The sequence below is a fragment of the Monodelphis domestica genome, chromosome 3, assembly GCF_027887165.1.
Source record: "Monodelphis domestica isolate mMonDom1 chromosome 3, mMonDom1.pri, whole genome shotgun sequence".
Taxonomy (NCBI): domain Eukaryota; kingdom Metazoa; phylum Chordata; class Mammalia; order Didelphimorphia; family Didelphidae; genus Monodelphis; species Monodelphis domestica.
In genome coordinates this window covers 361,652,692-361,658,691 of record NC_077229.1, presented here as the reverse complement: position 1 = coordinate 361,658,691, position 6,000 = coordinate 361,652,692, and positions in this window count along the sequence as shown.

Sequence of the window (6,000 nt, the reverse complement as noted above, 5' to 3'; positions counted from 1 at the left end):
AGTATTTCCTCATTTTCTCTATTCAACTGTATATATTCAGGAAATGTTGCAATAATTAATTATTACAACCTAAGGGCTTAAGTTGAGTAGACTACAACATCAGGACATTTCCTTTGAGATCTAATTTCTTTATTACTGAATGTATATAGGAGAGGAATCTATAATAATGCACTTAGTTATATTATTGGCTGTCAGGTTATATGAAAGTAAAAAGATTATATGGGGAGGGGGCCTTTTAGTCACTAAATCTCTTTCTAACTCTTAGTAAATTACACGTCTTCATGCCAGGCTTTTTCCTATTAGTGAAGCCCCAATGCTCCAATCTTCAAAAAATTATGAATTTCAATATTCTTAATACTTCTACTAAGAAAATTGCTTAATAAGCCCTATATTCCACTTGTAGCATCTGTAGTCCACCTTATTCTATTTGCCTCCAGCCACACAAAATCAGATGGGTTTAGACAATTTAACCCCAAAGACTATGGAAGTATCTCTTAGGGAGTTATTAAGATATTTCCTTGATGTAAGTAGAATTTCCTAAGGCTGCAAAACTGTTATACATTCATTCATTGTAAAAATTATTTCAAATGGTCAGTTACAAGTAGACATGGTATCTTGAAGTAATGAAAAGTAGAAGAAAATCTAGGATTTCTCTAAAGACAAATAAGTATATCATTAAAATTCCTTAATTTTGCTTTAACATAATGTTTATTCTCCATACACAGAGAGACACATGCACACAGACACACAATATTGGTCAGATCATAATATCATAGTAAGATGGATTAAATCTGGGTGGGATCTCAAACTCCATGTAGCCGAAAACCTTCACTTTATAGATAAAAATATTAAGGCCCATAGAGTTTAATAATTTACTGAATTATATAGATAGTATGATTAACCATTAACCATGCCACACCACCTTTGAAGATGAGCGACGTCGACGTCTTGCCACTGCGCGTGAACACCGACACCAGGCCACAACCGCAACTCCCTTAACAACTGGAGTCCCAGGCCCCATGTGCCCCAAATTCTGCGCCTCAGCCTTTGGACTCCAAAGCCACATGAGGGTACACCATAGATGAAACTGCACAAAGACAATAGTCATTCTCGATCACCGAGAGACTACTACTACTATAGATAGAGGGTCAGCATTTAAGCAGAGGTCAACTGATACCAAATACTGATGATTCCAGTGTAGGACCAGCATTTTCAGCCAAGCCACTGAAAATTGTTTCTGGGGTGGAGTTCAAAGGAGAAAAACATTCATCTTAACTACTTTCCTCCCTCTTCTACTATTAGAAATAAAATAATCTTCGTAATGTTGCAGAGTCAGAAGACTGGAACTATTCGCTGGCACTCTAGCTGTGTCTGAATAAGCAGTAACTGGCAATATTAGCTGCATCTGGAATCAAGGACAAACATACAAGTACATGCTGAGGCAGGGCTACTTCAAGATACTTTACTAGACACCTATAAGAAAGGTATACAAATACTTCTGTGAAATATTCTGAGGGTTTCATAAAAGAGAAGGAAGGCCTTCTAGCCAAAGGACTTGACTGGGCCACATTTGTTCTATGCTTGTGCCCACTTAATTTGTGGGGAAGCATGTCTCAGAGTTTTGCAGATATATTTGCACCAACTATTATTAGTAAATATTCATTCCTAATTGCTAATGAAAAATGGATGTGTAATTGATATCAACTGATAATCATTATGCAGATATACTAGTGGGGCACCCCAAAATACCAGAGTACTAGAGTAATATGGTCTTCTAGAACACTGAGGAAATAATTAACTAGTGGTCCTGTGGGAACTTTACTTGCCAATGAAACTGAGGGATTGGGTTATATATATGTGCTACATGTATATATTTTACATTGAATATGAATAGTTCATATTCACCATATTAAATTTTAATATAAAGTTTTAAAGCATTTCTTTCAAAGACCAATATTTTATTTGTTTAGCAACATTTCATCTTTGTCACTTTGTTGTTATTCTCTAGTTCAGAGGCATAGTTAGAAAATGCTCAAGTTTGATGCAAGAGAAATTTGAAAGAAAAATACCTATACTTTGGATAAATATTATATGTAATCAAAATAAAATGTATTGTTTGAAGACAGACTTTTAATTTCCATTTCCAATTCATAGAATGGAATAATTATTTAAAAACAATGATGATCAGTTAGGCTTTGAGAAAGAAACTTCATGAAGAACTAAAACTACTTGAAGACACATTTGAAGCTTAACATTAAAATGCTATTTTGAAATGTGTTTTTATTTTTTAATGTGTTTTTAATTTGGAAAGACATCCTCAATAAACAGATTATACAGATTTTGTTATATTTGGTTGCAAGAATAATTAAGCATTTTATAGGACAAAATAATGTGTATGTATGACAACTATGGTTTATAAATTTAAAATGTTTTAAACCAAGAAAGAAAAATAAATCAGAAAATATATAGCCCAAGAAAATATACAAAGAAAAAGATCAGACATGATGATAATATATAAAGGTGGAACAGGTAATTGCCTTAGTGGTATGAATTTGCATAATTATAGAGTTTTAGAGTTTGATAAAACCATTTAAAATGTCATGAACTTCAACTTACAGCAAGTTTTTTTACTTTGATCAATTTCAAACATTATTCCTCGGTTACAAAAATCATATTCTATTCCTCCCTCCCATCCCTAAGCCCTTCCCATAGCCGAAACGTAATTCCACTGGGTATTACATGTGTCCTTGATCAGAATCTATTTCTATGCTGTTGATGTTTGCACTAGGTTGTACATTTAGGGTCTATATCCTTAATCATATCCCCCTTGACCCATGTAATCTAGCAGTTGTTTTTCTTTGGTGTTTCTACTCCCACAGTTTTTCCTCTGAGTATGGATAGTGATTTTTATCATAGATCCCTCTGAGTTGTCAAGGATCACTGCATTGCCACTAAAGGAGAAATCTATTACATTCGATTGTACCACAGTGTATCAGTCTCTGTGTATAATGTTTTCATGGTTCTACTCCTCTCATACGGCATCAATTCCTGGAGGTCATTCCAGTTCACATGGAATTCCTCCACTTTATTTATTCCTTTGAGCACAATAGTATTCCATCACCAACATATACCACAATTTTTCAGCCATTCCTCAATTGAAGGCCATCCCCTCATTTTCCAATTTTTTGCCACCAGAAAGAGCACAGCTATGAATATTATTGTACATGTATTTTTCCTTATTATCTCTTTGGGGTACAAACCCAGCAGTGCTATGGCTTGATCAAAGGGCAGACAGTCTTTTAGTGCCCTTTGGGCATAGTTCCAAATTGCCCTCCAAAATGGTTGGATCAATTCACAACTCCACCAGCAATGAATTAGTGTCCCCACTTTGCCACATCCCCTCCAGCATTCATTACTTTCCATTGCCATCATATTAGCCAATCTGCTAGGTGTGAGGTGATACCTGAGTTGTTTTGATTTACATCTCTCTGATTATAAGAGACTTAGAACACTTTTTCATGTGCTTTATAATAGTTTTCATTTCTTTAACTGAAAATTTCCTATTCATGTCCCTTGCCCATTTTTAATTGGAGAATAGCTTGATTTTTTGTACAATTGATTTAGCTCTATAAACATGAGTAATTAGAACTTTGACAGAGGTTTTTGTTATTATGATTGTTTCCCAATTTGTTACTTCCCTTCTAAATTTGGTAATATAGGTTTTATTTGAACAAAAACTTTTTAAGTTTATGTAATCAAAATTATTTATTTTACATTTTGTGACTCTTTCTAAGTCTTGCTTGGTTATAAATCTTTCCTTTCCCAAAGGTCTGACATGTATGCTATTCTGTGTTCACATAATTTACTTATAGTTTTCTTCTTTATGTTTAAGTCATAAACCCATTCTGAATATATCTTGGTGTAGGGCATAAGGTACTGATCCAAACCAAATCTCTTACTACACTATTTTCCAATTTTCCCAGCAGTTTTTATCAAATAGTGGATTTTTGTCCAAAAAGCTGTGATCTTTGGCTTGTCATACACTGTCTTCCTTAAGGTCACTTACCCCAAGTCTATTCCACTGATCCTCCTTTCTCTCTCTTAGCCAGTACCAAATTGCTTTGATGACCATTGCTTTATAGTATAGTTTGAGATCTGGTTCTACAAGGCCACCTTCCTTCGATTTTTTTTTTCATGATTTCTCTGGATATCCTTGATATTTTGTTCTTCCAAATAAACTTTGTTGTGCTTTTTTCTAATTCAGTAAAAAAGTTTTTTGGTAGTTCCATGGGTATGGCACTAAATAAGTAAATAAGTTTGAGTAGGATGGTCATTTTTATTATGTCAGCTTGTCCTCCCCAAGAGCAGTTAATGTTTTTCCAATTGTTTAGATCTAGTTTTAATTGTGTGGAAAATGTTTTGTAGTTGTGTTCATATAGTTCCTGTGTTTGTCTCAGTATTTTATATTGTCTAGGCTGATTTTAAATGGAATTTATCTTTCTAATTCTTGCTGCTGAGATGTGTTACAGATATATAGAAATGTTGATGACTTATGTGGGTTTATTTTGTATCCTGCAACTTTGCTAAAGTTATTGATTTTTTTCCACTAGCTTTTTGGTTGATCCTCTAGGATTCTTTAAGTAGACCATCATATCTGCAAAGAGTGATAGCTTGGTTTCCTCATTGCCAATTTTAATACCTTCAATTTCTTTTTCTTCTCTAATTGCTCCTGGTAGTGATTCTAGTACGATGTTAAATAATAGCAGTGGTAATAGGCGTCCTTGTTTCACTCCTGATCTTATTGGGAAGGCTTCTAATTTATCCCCATTGTAGATGGTACTTGCTGATAGTTTTAAATATATACTGGCATTATTCATAGGAAGGGCCCTTCTATTCCTATACTTTCTAGTGTTTTCAATAGGAATGAATGTTGTATTTGGTCAAAGGCTTTTTCTGCATCTATTGAGATAATCATGTGATTTTTGTTGGTTTGCTTGTTCATATGGTCAATTATGTGAATGATTTTCCTAATATTGAATCATTCTTGATCATAGTGAATAACCCTCATGATGACTTGCTGGACTCTTTTTGCTAGTATACTATTTAAGATTATTGCATCTATGTTCATTAAGGCGATTGGTTTATAGTTTTATTTCTCTGTTTTTGACCCGCCTTGCTTTGGAATCAGGATGATATTTGTGTAATAAAAGGAATTTGGCAGGACTCCCTCTTTATTATATCAGATAGTTTGTATAGTAATGAGATTAGCTGTTCTTTGAATGTTTGATAGAATTCACTTGTGAATTCATCAGGCCCTGGGGATTTTTCCTTAGGGAGTTCTTTGATGGCTTGCTCAATGGCTTGCTGAATATGGAATTATTTAAGAATTTTATTTCTCCTTCTATTAATCTAGGCAATTTATATTTTTGTGAACATTCATCCATATCATCTAGATAGGCATATTTATTGCCATATAATTGTGCAAAATAGTTTTTAATGATTACTTTAATTTCCACTTCATTTGGAGGTGAGGTCTCCATTTTCATCCATGATACTGTTAATTTGGTTTTCTTTTTTTTCTTTTATTTAGATTGACCAGTATTTTGTCTATTTTGTTGGCTTTTGCAAAATACCAGCTTCCAGTCTTTTTTATTAATTCAATAGGTCTTTCACATTCAATTTTATTAATTTCTGCCTTAATTTTTTAGGATCTCTAATTTAGTTTTCTTCTGGGGATTTTTAATTTATTCACTATCAAGGTTTTTTTTATTTGAATATACAATTCACTGACCTCTGCCCTCCCTAATTTGTTAATATATGAATTCAAGGATATAAATTTTCCCCTGCCTACTGCTTTGGCTGCATTGCATAGGTATTGAAATGATTTCTCACCATTGACATTTTTGTCAATGAAATTATTTATTGTTTCTATGATTTTTTCTCTAACTGATTTTGGTGAATCATTTTATTTAATTTCCAATTAATTTTTATTTGGCTCTC